We start from the raw sequence: 14,714 nt of genomic DNA, 5'->3' as shown, positions 1-14,714 counted from the left end.
TAATATGCGGTGTTGAGTCCATTTCGTTGAGCAAGGAGTAGCTCTTGTCTATTCCATATTTGGCTAAAGGAACTTTATCTGTGCTCATTTCAATCTCTGGTTTCATGCAGCACCCCAACTCACCTTTACCCTTAAGCAAGCATAAGTTGGTTTTCTAAATTTGAGACCCTGTTCTGTTCTGTAATTCAGTTCCTGTGTAGCCAAGTTTACATTCCGTGTATTACTGATATCTTATGATGTTTCTTTTTCTGTGTGACTTATTTCAGTTAGAATCATCGTACCTGAATCCACTCATTATGCTGCTACGGGCCTGATGACATAGATTTCATTGCTGAGTGATACTGCATTGTACGTAAGTACCACAAGTTCTTTATCCATTTTTCACTTTCTGTGATATTGAACTTGTACGGTAAACGAGGTTCTTGTAAACAGAGGCGTCCCAAACTTTGGGGTGGCTTTGTCTTTTTGATTTTAATTTCCCTAAGCTATAGGACGATAAGTGGAAGTGCCCTAGGCTCTGTTGCTTTGTTTTTTAGATGTTTCAGGAAACACCATACACTTCTCCCGAGTGTCTGTTGGCAATTTACATCCCGCCCATCAGCATAACAAGGCTCCCAGTTCTCCATGGCCTGTCCTGCCTTTCTGGATTTTACACTTTTTTCAGATGGCCCTTTTGACCGGGGGGAAGTGAGACTTCATTGTAGTGCAGATTTCCTTTGCAAGCTTGCTTGGTTGGCCAAAAAGGGCGTATGCGTTTTTTCCTGAATATATTCAGGAAAAAACGCATACGCCCTTTTTGGCCAAGTGCATCATTGTGGACGTTCTGCCTCTTTTCCTATGCTTTCAATGCAATTCCAGTCTACCTCCTGAAATCGGTTTCCTGCAATTCTGCCCCGCTTTCAAGTCCTCTTGGCAGCCTGACTTCAGTATATTTTTGGACGATAGCTGTCATTTATAACTCTGCAGGTTTGTGAATTACAGTGCCCCTGAGCTCCTTTCTTCAACTCGCTTTCTTTTGAGCTGGCCGCAACACCGCAGGATGGCTTCAGGCCCTAATCTGGTTCCGGCACGGCACGCTGAGCCTTTGGTTAATTCCTCTTCCTGGTGGGAAATGAGAGTTAAATTTGCCCGTCCAGACACCTCCAGCTAGTCTCTCATTGGTTCTCGCTATTCCTGTTCATCTTCCGCAGAAATTGCAAACTGGGCCAAACAGGAGGTTAAAGGGACTGACTCTCCAAGTCGGGAGAGTGTTAGTAAAGTGTCTGGAATGTTGCACCCGAGTACCAGGGTACGAAAACTGAGACATATTTGAACACGTCTCCCGATCACATGGTTGATCATACTCTAGGTTCCACATGCATGTTTTAGCTGAAGGAAGAATACCTTAAACCTGGGTAGTTGAAACCCGTGGAATGGGTACCATGCAATATGACTTCAAAGGGTCTTCATTTGCTCACCGAACCTCTCCAATCCTATCACTGCTGCGTTTATGCCCCTGTACACATGCTTGATTCTCTCTCGGAGACATAGCAATCCATAGGTTTTAAGATACTTACTAGTCAGGTACATTCTTAGGCGTTTAATATGCGGTGTTGAGTCCATTTCGTTGAGCAAGGAGTAGCTCTTGTCTATTCCATATTTGGCTAAAGGAACTTTATCTGTGCTCATTTCAATCTCTGGTTTCATGCAGCACCCCAACTCACCTTTACCCTTAAGCAAGCATATGTTGGTTTTCTAAATTTGAGACCCTGTTCTGTTCTGTAATTCAGTTCCTGTGTAGCCAAGTTTACATTCCGTGTATTACTGATATCTTATGATGTTTCTTTCTCTGTGTGACTTATTTCAGTTAGAATCATCGTACCTGAATCCACTCATTATGCTGCTACGGGCCTGATGACATAGATTTCATTGCTGAGTGATACTGCATTGTACGTAAGTACCACAAGTTCTTTATCCATTTTTCACTTTCTGTGATATTGAACTTGTACGGTAAACGAGGTTCTTGTAAACAGAGGCGTCCCAAACTTTGGGGTGGCTTTGTCTTTTTGATTTTAATTTCCCTAAACTATAGGACCATAAGTGGAAGTGCCCTAGGCTCTGTTGCTTTGTTTTTTAGATGTTTCAGGAAACACCATACACTTCTCCCGAGTGTCTGTTGGCAATTTACATCCCGCCCATCAGCATAACAAGGCTCCCAGTTCTCCATGGCCTGTCCTGCCTTTCTGGATTTTACACTTTTTTCAGATGGCCCTTTTGACCGGGGGGAAGTGAGACTTCATTGTAGTGCAGATTTCCTTTGCAAGCTTGCTTGGTTGGCCAAAAAGGGCGTATGCGTTTTTTCCTGAATATATTCAGGAAAAAACGCATACGCCCTTTTTGGCCAAGTGCATCATTGTGGACGTTCTGCCTCTTTTCCTATGCTTTCAATGCAATTCCAGTCTACCTCCTGAAATCGGTTTCCTGCAATTCTGCCCCGCTTTCAAGTCCTCTTGGCAGCCTGACTTCAGTATATTTTTGGACGATAGCTGTCATTTATAACTCTGCATGTTTGTGAATTACAGTGCCCCTGAGCTCCTTTCTTCAACTCGCTTTCTTGTGACCTGGCCGCAACACCGCAGGATGGCTTCAGGCCCTAATCTGGTTCCGGCACGGCACGCTGAGCCTTTGGTTAATTCCTCTTCCTGGTGGGAAATGAGAGTTAAATTTGCCCGTCCAGACACCTCCAGCTAGTCTCTCATTGGTTCTCGCTATTCCTGTTCATCTTCCGCAGAAATTGCAAACTGGGCCAAACAGGAGGTTAAAGGGACTGACTCTCCAAGTCGGGAGAGTGTTAGTAAAGCGTCTGGAATGTTGCACCCGAGTACCAGGGTACGAAAACTGAGACATATTTGAACACGTCTCCCGATCACATGGTTGATCATACCCTAGGTTCCACATGCATGTTTTAGCTGAAGGAAGAATACCTTAAACCTGGGTAGTTGAAACCCGTGGAATGGGTACCATGCAATATGACTTCAAAGGGTCTTCATTTGCTCACCGAACCTCTCCAATCCTATCACTGGTGCGTTTATGCCCCTGTACACATGCTTGATTCTCTTTCGGAGACATAGCAATCCATAGGTTTTAAGATACTTACTAGTCAGGTACATTCTTAGGCGTTTAATATGCGGTGTTGAGTCCATTTCGTTGAGCAAGGAGTAGCTCTTGTCTATTCCATATTTGGCTAAAGGAACTTTATCTGTGCTCATTTCAATCTCTGGTTTCATGCAGCACCCCAACTCACCTTTACCCTTAAGCAAGCATAAGTTGGTTTTCTAAATTTGAGACCCTGTTCTGTTCTGTAATTCAGTTCCTGTGTAGCCAAGTTTACATTCCGTGTATTACTGATATCTTATGATGTTTCTTTTTCTGTGTGACTTATTTCAGTTAGAATCATCGTACCTGAATCCACTCATTATGCTGCTACGGGCCTGATGACATAGATTTCATTGCTGAGTGATACTGCATTGTACGTAAGTACCACAAGTTCTTTATCCATTTTTCACTTTCTGTGATATTGAACTTGTACGGTAAACGAGGTTCTTGTAAACAGAGGCGTCCCAAACTTTGGGGTGGCTTTGTCTTTTTGATTTTAATTTCCCTAAGCTATAGGACCATAAGTGGAAGTGCCCTAGGCTCTGTTGCTTTGTTTTTTAGATGTTTCAGGAAACACCATACACTTCTCCCGAGTGTCTGTTGGCAATTTACATCCCGCCCATCAGCATAACAAGGCTCCCAGTTCTCCATGGCCTGTCCTGCCTTTCTGGATTTTACACTTTTTTCAGATGGCCCTTTTGACCGGGGGGAAGTGAGACTTCATTGTAGTGCAGATTTCCTTTGCAAGCTTGCTTGGTTGGCCAAAAAGGGCGTATGCGTTTTTTCCTGAATATATTCAGGAAAAAACACATACGCACTTTTTGGCCAAGTGCATCATTGTGGACGTTCTGCCTCTTTTCCTATGCTTTCAATGCAATTCCAGTCTACCTCCTGAAATCGGTTTCCTGCAATTCTGCCCCGCTTTCAAGTCCTCTTGGCAGCCTGACTTCAGTATATTTTTGGACGATAGCTGTCATTTATAACTCTGCAGGTTTGTGAATTACAGTGCCCCTGAGCTCCTTTCTTCAACTCGCTTTCTTGTGACCTGGCCGCAACACCGCAGGATGGCTTCAGGCCCTAATCTGGTTCCGGCACGGCACGCTGAGCCTTTGGTTAATTCCTCTTCCTGGTGGGAAATGAGAGTTAAATTTGCCCGTCCAGACACCTCCAGCTAGTCTCTCATTGGTTCTCGCTATTCCTGTTCATCTTCCGCAGAAATTGCAAACTGGGCCAAACAGGAGGTTAAAGGGACTGACTCTCCAAGTCGGGAGAGTGTTAGTAAAGCGTCTGGAATGTTGCACCCGAGTACCAGGGTACGAAAACTGAGACATATTTGAACACGTCTCCCGATCACATGGTTGCTCATACTCTAGGTTCCACATGCATGTTTTAGCTGAAGGAAGAATACCTTCAACCTGGGTAGTTGAAACCCGTGGAATGGGTACCATGCAATATGACTTCAAAGGGTCTTCATTTGCTCACCGAACCTCTCCAATCCTATCACTGCTGCGTTTATGCCCCTGTACACATGCTTGATTCTCTCTCGGAGACATAGCAATCCATAGGTTTTAAGATACTTACTAGTCAGGTACATTCTTAGGCGTTTAATATGCGGTGTTGAGTCCATTTCGTTGAGCAAGGAGTAGCTCTTGTCTATTCCATATTTGGCTAAAGGAACTTTATCTGTGCTCATTTCAATCTCTGGTTTCATGCAGCACCCCAACTCACCTTTACCCTTAAGCAAGCATAAGTTGGTTTTCTAAATTTGAGACCCTGTTCTGTTCTGTAATTCAGTTCCTGTGTAGCCAAGTTTACATTCCGTGTATTACTGATATCTTATGATGTTTCTTTTTCTGTGTGACTTATTTCAGTTAGAATCATCGTACCTGAATCCACTCATTATGCTGCTACGGGCCTGATGACATAGATTTCATTGCTGAGTGATACTGCATTGTACGTAAGTACCACAAGTTCTTTATCCATTTTTCACTTTCTGTGATATTGAACTTGTACGGTAAACGAGGTTCTTGTAAACAGAGGCGTCCCAAACTTTGGGGTGGCTTTGTCTTTTTGATTTTAATTTCCCTAAGCTATAGGACCATAAGTGGAAGTGCCCTAGGCTCTGTTGCTTTGTTTTTTAGATGTTTCAGGAAACACCATACACTTCTCCCGAGTGTCTGTTGGCAATTTACATCCCGCCCATCAGCATAACAAGGCTCCCAGTTCTCCATGGCCTGTCCTGCCTTTCTGGATTTTACACTTTTTTCAGATGGCCCTTTTGACCGGGGGGAAGTGAGACTTCATTGTAGTGCAGATTTCCTTTGCAAGCTTGCTTGGTTGGCCAAAAAGGGCGTATGCGTTTTTTCCTGAATATATTCAGGAAAAAACGCATACGCCCTTTTTGGCCAAGTGCATCATTGTGGACGTTCTGCCTCTTTTCCTATGCTTTCAATGCAATTCCAGTCTACCTCCTGAAATCGGTTTCCTGCAATTCTGCCCCGCTTTCAAGTCCTCTTGGCAGCCTGACTTCAGTATATTTTTGGACGATAGCTGTCATTTATAACTCTGCAGGTTTGTGAATTACAGTGCCCCTGAGCTCCTTTCTTCAACTCGCTTTCTTGTGACCTGGCCGCAACACCGCAGGATGGCTTCAGGCCCTAATCTGGTTCCGGCACGGCACGCTGAGCCTTTGGTTAATTCCTCTTCCTGGTGGGAAATGAGAGTTAAATTTGCCCGTCCAGACACCTCCAGCTAGTCTCTCATTGGTTCTCGCTATTCCTGTTCATCTTCCGCAGAAATTGCAAACTGGGCCAAACAGGAGGTTAAAGGGACTGACTCTCCAAGTCGGGAGAGTGTTAGTAAAGCGTCTGGAATGTTGCACCCGAGTACCAGGGTACGAAAACTGAGACATATTTGAACACGTCTCCCGATCACATGGTTGATCATACTCTAGGTTCCACATGCATGTTTTAGCTGAAGGAAGAATACCTTAAACCTGGGTAGTTGAAACCCGTGGAATGGGTACCATGCAATATGACTTCAAAGGGTCTTCATTTGCTCACCGAACCTCTCCAATCCTATCACTGCTGCGTTTATGCCCCTGTACACATGCTTGATTCTCTTTCGGAGACATAGCAATCCATAGGTTTTAAGATACTTACTAGTCAGGTACATTCTTAGGCGTTTAATATGCGGTGTTGAGTCCATTTCGTTGAGCAAGGAGTAGCTCTTGTCTATTCCATATTTGGCTAAAGGAACTTTATCTGTGCTCATTTCAATCTCTGGTTTCATTCAGCACCCCAACTCACCTTTACCCTTAAGCAAGCATAAGTTGGTTTTCTAAATTTGAGACCCTGTTCTGTTCTGTAATTCAGTTCCTGTGTAGCCAAGTTTACATTCCGTGTATTACTGATATCTTATGATGTTTCTTTTTCTGTGTGACTTATTTCAGTTAGAATCATCGTACCTGAATCCACTCATTATGCTGCTACGGGCCTGATGACATAGATTTCATTGCTGAGTGATACTGCATTGTACGTAAGTACCACAAGTTCTTTATCCATTTTTCACTTTCTGTGATATTGAACTTGTACGGTAAACGAGGTTCTTGTAAACAGAGGCGTCCCAAACTTTGGGGTGGCTTTGTCTTTTTGATTTTAATTTCCCTAAGCTATAGGACCATAAGTGGAAGTGCCCTAGGCTCTGTTGCTTTGTTTTTTAGATGTTTCAGGAAACACCATACACTTCTCCCGAGTGTCTGTTGGCAATTTACACCCCGCCCATCAGCATAACAAGGCTCCCAGTTCTCCATGGCCTGTCCTGCCTTTCTGGATTTTACACTTTTTTCAGATGGCCCTTTTGACCGGGGGGAAGTGAGACTTCATTGTAGTGCAGATTTCCTTTGCAAGCTTGCTTGGTTGGCCAAAAAGGGCGTATGCGTTTTTTCCTGAATATATTCAGGAAAAAACGCATACGCCCTTTTTGGCCAAGTGCATCATTGTGGACGTTCTGCCTCTTTTCCTATGCTTTCAATGCAATTCCAGTCTACCTCCTGAAATCGGTTTCCTGCAATTCTGCCCCGCTTTCAAGTCCTCTTGGCAGCCTGACTTCAGTATATTTTTGGACGATAGCTGTCATTTATAACTCTGCAGGTTTGTGAATTACAGTGCCCCTGAGCTCCTTTCTTCAACTCGCTTTCTTGTGACCTGGCCGCAACACCGCAGGATGGCTTCAGGCCCTAATCTGGTTCCGGCACGGCACGCTGAGCCTTTGGTTAATTCCTCTTCCTGGTGGGAAATGAGAGTTAAATTTGCCCGTCCAGACACCTCCAGCTAGTCTCTCATTGGTTCTCGCTATTCCTGTTCATCTTCCGCAGAAATTGCAAACTGGGCCAAACAGGAGGTTAAAGGGACTGACTCTCCAAGTCGGGAGAGTGTTAGTAAAGCGTCTGGAATGTTGCACCCGAGTACCAGGGTACGAAAACTGAGACATATTTGAACACGTCTCCCGATCACATGGTTGCTCATACTCTAGGTTCCACATGCATGTTTTAGCTGAAGGAAGAATACCTTCAACCTGGGTAGTTGAAACCCGTGGAATGGGTACCATGCAATATGACTTCAAAGGGTCTTCATTTGCTCACCGAACCTCTCCAATCCTATCACTGCTGCGTTTATGCCCCTGTACACATGCTTGATTCTCTCTCGGAGACATAGCAATCCATAGGTTTTAAGATACTTACTAGTCAGGTACATTCTTAGGCGTTTAATATGCGGTGTTGAGTCCATTTCGTTGAGCAAGGAGTAGCTCTTGTCTATTCCATATTTGGCTAAAGGAACTTTATCTGTGCTCATTTCAATCTCTGGTTTCATGCAGCACCCCAACTCACCTTTACCCTTAAGCAAGCATAAGTTGGTTTTCTAAATTTGAGACCCTGTTCTGTTCTGTAATTCAGTTCCTGTGTAGCCAAGTTTACATTCCGTGTATTACTGATATCTTATGATGTTTCTTTTTCTGTGTGACTTATTTCAGTTAGAATCATCGTACCTGAATCCACTCATTATGCTGCTACGGGCCTGATGACATAGATTTCATTGCTGAGTGATACTGCATTGTACGTAAGTACCACAAGTTCTTTATCCATTTTTCACTTTCTGTGATATTGAACTTGTACGGTAAACGAGGTTCTTGTAAACAGAGGCGTCCCAAACTTTGGGGTGGCTTTGTCTTTTTGATTTTAATTTCCCTAAGCTATAGGACCATAAGTGGAAGTGCCCTAGGCTCTGTTGCTTTGTTTTTTAGATGTTTCAGGAAACACCATACACTTCTCCCGAGTGTCTGTTGGCAATTTACATCCCGCCCATCAGCATAACAAGGCTCCCAGTTCTCCATGGCCTGTCCTGCCTTTCTGGATTTTACACTTTTTTCAGATGGCCCTTTTGACCGGGGGGAAGTGAGACTTCATTGTAGTGCAGATTTCCTTTGCAAGCTTGCTTGGTTGGCCAAAAAGGGCGTATGCGTTTTTTCCTGAATATATTCAGGAAAAAACACATACGCACTTTTTGGCCAAGTGCATCATTGTGGACGTTCTGCCTCTTTTCCTATGCTTTCAATGCAATTCCAGTCTACCTCCTGAAATCGGTTTCCTGCAATTCTGCCCCGCTTTCAAGTCCTCTTGGCAGCCTGACTTCAGTATATTTTTGGACGATAGCTGTCATTTATAACTCTGCAGGTTTGTGAATTACAGTGCCCCTGAGCTCCTTTCTTCAACTCGCTTTCTTGTGACCTGGCCGCAACACCGCAGGATGGCTTCAGGCCCTAATCTGGTTCCGGCACGGCACGCTGAGCCTTTGGTTAATTCCTCTTCCTGGTGGGAAATGAGAGTTAAATTTGCCCGTCCAGACACCTCCAGCTAGTCTCTCATTGGTTCTCGCTATTCCTGTTCATCTTCCGCAGAAATTGCAAACTGGGCCAAACAGGAGGTTAAAGGGACTGACTCTCCAAGTCGGGAGAGTGTTAGTAAAGCGTCTGGAATGTTGCACCCGAGTACCAGGGTACGAAAACTGAGACATATTTGAACACGTCTCCCGATCACATGGTTGCTCATACTCTAGGTTCCACATGCATGTTTTAGCTGAAGGAAGAATACCTTCAACCTGGGTAGTTGAAACCCGTGGAATGGGTACCATGCAATATGACTTCAAAGGGTCTTCATTTGCTCACCGAACCTCTCCAATCCTATCACTGCTGCGTTTATGCCCCTGTACACATGCTTGATTCTCTCTCGGAGACATAGCAATCCATAGGTTTTAAGATACTTACTAGTCAGGTACATTCTTAGGCGTTTAATATGCGGTGTTGAGTCCATTTCGTTGAGCAAGGAGTAGCTCTTGTCTATTCCATATTTGGCTAAAGGAACTTTATCTGTGCTCATTTCAATCTCTGGTTTCATGCAGCACCCCAACTCACCTTTACCCTTAAGCAAGCATAAGTTGGTTTTCTAAATTTGAGACCCTGTTCTGTTCTGTAATTCAGTTCCTGTGTAGCCAAGTTTACATTCCGTGTATTACTGATATCTTATGATGTTTCTTTTTCTGTGTGACTTATTTCAGTTAGAATCATCGTACCTGAATCCACTCATTATGCTGCTACGGGCCTGATGACATAGATTTCATTGCTGAGTGATACTGCATTGTACGTAAGTACCACAAGTTCTTTATCCATTTTTCACTTTCTGTGATATTGAACTTGTACGGTAAACGAGGTTCTTGTAAACAGAGGCGTCCCAAACTTTGGGGTGGCTTTGTCTTTTTGATTTTAATTTCCCTAAGCTATAGGACCATAAGTGGAAGTGCCCTAGGCTCTGTTGCTTTGTTTTTTAGATGTTTCAGGAAACACCATACACTTCTCCCGAGTGTCTGTTGGCAATTTACATCCCGCCCATCAGCATAACAAGGCTCCCAGTTCTCCATGGCCTGTCCTGCCTTTCTGGATTTTACACTTTTTTCAGATGGCCCTTTTGACCGGGGGGAAGTGAGACTTCATTGTAGTGCAGATTTCCTTTGCAAGCTTGCTTGGTTGGCCAAAAAGTGCGTATGCGTTTTTTCCTGAATATATTCAGGAAAAAACACATACGCCCTTTTTGGCCAAGTGCATCATTGTGGACGTTCTGCCTCTTTTCCTATGCTTTCAATGCAATTCCAGTCTACCTCCTGAAATCGGTTTCCTGCAATTCTGCCCCGCTTTCAAGTCCTCTTGGCAGCCTGACTTCAGTATATTTTTGGACGATAGCTGTCATTTATAACTCTGCATGTTTGTGAATTACAGTGCCCCTGAGCTCCTTTCTTCAACTCGCTTTCTTGTGACCTGGCCGCAACACCGCAGGATGGCTTCAGGCCCTGATCTGGTTCCGGCACGGCACGCTGAGCCTTTGGTTAATTCCTCTTCCTGGTGGGAAATGAGAGTTAAATTTGCCCGTCCAGACACCTCCAGCTAGTCTCTCATTGGTTCTCGCTATTCCTGTTCATCTTCCGCAGAAATTGCAAACTGGGCCAAACAGGAGGTTAAAGGGACTGACTCTCCAAGTCGGGAGAGTGTTAGTAAAGCGTCTGGAATGTTGCACCCGAGTACCAGGGTACGAAAACTGAGACATATTTGAACACGTCTCCCGATCACATGGTTGCTCATACTCTAGGTTCCACATGCATGTTTTAGCTGAAGGAAGAATACCTTAAACCTGGGTAGTTGAAACCCGTGGAATGGGTACCATGCAATATGACTTCAAAGGGTCTTCATTTGCTCACCGAACCTCTCCAATCCTATCACTGCTGCGTTTATGCCCCTGTACACATGCTTGATTCTCTTTCGGAGACATAGCAATCCATAGGTTTTAAGATACTTACTAGTCAGGTACATTCTTAGGCGTTTAATATGCGGTGTTGAGTCCATTTCGTTGAGCAAGGAGTAGCTCTTGTCTATTCCATATTTGGCTAAAGGAACTTTATCTGTGCTCATTTCAATCTCTGGTTTCATGCAGCACCCCAACTCACCTTTACCCTTAAGCAAGCATAAGTTGGTTTTCTAAATTTGAGACCCTGTTCTGTTCTGTAATTCAGTTCCTGTGTAGCCAAGTTTACATTCCGTGTATTACTGATATCTTATGATGTTTCTTTTTCTGTGTGACTTATTTCAGTTAGAATCATCGTACCTGAATCCACTCATTATGCTGCTACGGGCCTGATGACATAGATTTCATTGCTGAGTGATACTGCATTGTACGTAAGTACCACAAGTTCTTTATCCATTTTTCACTTTCTGTGATATTGAACTTGTACGGTAAACGAGGTTCTTGTAAACAGAGGCGTCCCAAACTTTGGGGTGGCTTTGTCTTTTTGATTTTAATTTCCCTAAGCTATAGGACCATAAGTGGAAGTGCCCTAGGCTCTGTTGCTTTGTTTTTTAGATGTTTCAGGAAACACCATACACTTCTCCCGAGTGTCTGTTGGCAATTTACACCCCGCCCATCAGCATAACAAGGCTCCCAGTTCTCCATGGCCTGTCCTGCCTTTCTGGATTTTACACTTTTTTCAGATGGCCCTTTTGACCGGGGGGAAGTGAGACTTCATTGTAGTGCAGATTTCCTTTGCAAGCTTGCTTGGTTGGCCAAAAAGGGCGTATGCGTTTTTTCCTGAATATATTCAGGAAAAAACGCATACGCCCTTTTTGGCCAAGTGCATCATTGTGGACGTTCTGCCTCTTTTCCTATGCTTTCAATGCAATTCCAGTCTACCTCCTGAAATCGGTTTCCTGCAATTCTGCCCCGCTTTCAAGTCCTCTTGGCAGCCTGACTTCAGTATATTTTTGGACGATAGCTGTCATTTATAACTCTGCAGGTTTGTGAATTACAGTGCCCCTGAGCTCCTTTCTTCAACTCGCTTTCTTGTGACCTGGCCGCAACACCGCAGGATGGCTTCAGGCCCTAATCTGGTTCCGGCACGGCACGCTGAGCCTTTGGTTAATTCCTCTTCCTGGTGGGAAATGAGAGTTAAATTTGCCCGTCCAGACACCTCCAGCTAGTCTCTCATTGGTTCTCGCTATTCCTGTTCATCTTCCGCAGAAATTGCAAACTGGGCCAAACAGGAGGTTAAAGGGACTGACTCTCCAAGTCGGGAGAGTGTTAGTAAAGCGTCTGGAATGTTGCACCCGAGTACCAGGGTACGAAAACTGAGACATATTTGAACACGTCTCCCGATCACATGGTTGCTCATACTCTAGGTTCCACATGCATGTTTTAGCTGAAGGAAGAATACCTTCAACCTGGGTAGTTGAAACCCGTGGAATGGGTACCATGCAATATGAAATCAAAGGGTCTTCATTTGCTCACCGAACCTCTCCAATCCTATCACTGCTGCGTTTATGCCCCTGTACACATGCTTGATTCTCTCTCGGAGACATAGCAATCCATAGGTTTTAAGATACTTACTAGTCAGGTACATTCTTAGGCGTTTAATATGCGGTGTTGAGTCCATTTCGTTGAGCAAGGAGTAGCTCTTGTCTATTCCATATTTGGCTAAAGGAACTTTATCTGTGCTCATTTCAATCTCTGGTTTCATGCAGCACCCCAACTCACCTTTACCCTTAAGCAAGCATAAGTTGGTTTTCTAAATTTGAGACCCTGTTCTGTTCTGTAATTCAGTTCCTGTGTAGCCAAGTTTACATTCCGTGTATTACTGATATCTTATGATGTTTCTTTTTCTGTGTGACTTATTTCAGTTAGAATCATCGTACCTGAATCCACTCATTATGCTGCTACGGGCCTGATGACATAGATTTCATTGCTGAGTGATACTGCATTGTACGTAAGTACCACAAGTTCTTTATCCATTTTTCACTTTCTGTGATATTGAACTTGTACGGTAAACGAGGTTCTTGTAAACAGAGGCGTCCCAAACTTTGGGGTGGCTTTGTCTTTTTGATTTTAATTTCCCTAAGCTATAGGACCATAAGTGGAAGTGCCCTAGGCTCTGTTGCTTTGTTTTTTAGATGTTTCAGGAAACACCATACACTTCTCCCGAGTGTCTGTTGGCAATTTACATCCCGCCCATCAGCATAACAAGGCTCCCAGTTCTCCATGGCCTGTCCTGCCTTTCTGGATTTTACACTTTTTTCAGATGGCCCTTTTGACCGGGGGGAAGTGAGACTTCATTGTAGTGCAGATTTCCTTTGCAAGCTTGCTTGGTTGGCCAAAAAGGGCGTATGCGTTTTTTCCTGAATATATTCAGGAAAAAACACATACGCACTTTTTGGCCAAGTGCATCATTGTGGACGTTCTGCCTCTTTTCCTATGCTTTCAATGCAATTCCAGTCTACCTCCTGAAATCGGTTTCCTGCAATTCTGCCCCGCTTTCAAGTCCTCTTGGCAGCCTGACTTCAGTATATTTTTGGACGATAGCTGTCATTTATAACTCTGCAGGTTTGTGAATTACAGTGCCCCTGAGCTCCTTTCTTCAACTCGCTTTCTTGTGACCTGGCCGCAACACCGCAGGATGGCTTCAGGCCCTAATCTGGTTCCGGCACGGCACGCTGAGCCTTTGGTTAATTCCTCTTCCTGGTGGGAAATGAGAGTTAAATTTGCCCGTCCAGACACCTCCAGCTAGTCTCTCATTGGTTCTCGCTATTCCTGTTCATCTTCCGCAGAAATTGCAAACTGGGCCAAACAGGAGGTTAAAGGGACTGACTCTCCAAGTCGGGAGAGTGTTAGTAAAGCGTCTGGAATGTTGCACCCGAGTACCAGGGTACGAAAACTGAGACATATTTGAACACGTCTCCCGATCACATGGTTGCTCATACTCTAGGTTCCACATGCATGTTTTAGCTGAACGAAGAATACCTTCAACCTGGGTAGTTGAAACCCGTGGAATGGGTACCATGCAATATGACTTCAAAGGGTCTTCATTTGCTCACCGAACCTCTCCAATCCTATCACTGCTGCGTTTATGCCCCTGTACACATGCTTGATTCTCTCTCGGAGACATAGCAATCCATAGGTTTTAAGATACTTACTAGTCAGGTACATTGTTAGGCGTTTAATATGCGGTGTTGAGTCCATTTCGTTGAGCAAGGAGTAGCTCTTGTCTATTCCATATTTGGCTAAAGGAACTTTATCTGTGCTCATTTCAATCTCTGGTTTCATGCAGCACCCCAACTCACCTTTACCCTTAAGCAAGCATAAGTTGGTTTTCTAAATTTGAGACCCTGTTCTGTTCTGTAATTCAGTTCCTGTGTAGCCAAGTTTACATTCCGTGTATTACTGATATCTTATGATGTTTCTTTTTCTGTGTGACTTATTTCAGTTAGAATCATCGTACCTGAATCCACTCATTATGCTGCTACGGGCCTGATGACATAGATTTCATTGCTGAGTGATACTGCATTGTACGTAAGTACCACAAGTTCTTTATCCATTTTTCACTTTCTGTGATATTGAACTTGTACGGTAAACGAGGTTCTTGTAAACAGAGGCGTCCCAAACTTTGGGGTGGCTTTGTCTTTTTGATTTTAATTTCCCTAAGCTATAGGAC

The sequence above is a fragment of the Stenella coeruleoalba genome (assembly GCF_951394435.1).
Source record: "Stenella coeruleoalba genome assembly, contig: scaffold_158, whole genome shotgun sequence".
In the NCBI taxonomy this organism is placed as follows: Eukaryota; Metazoa; Chordata; class Mammalia; order Artiodactyla; family Delphinidae; genus Stenella; species Stenella coeruleoalba.
Note: the sequence above shows the minus strand (reverse complement) of the source record.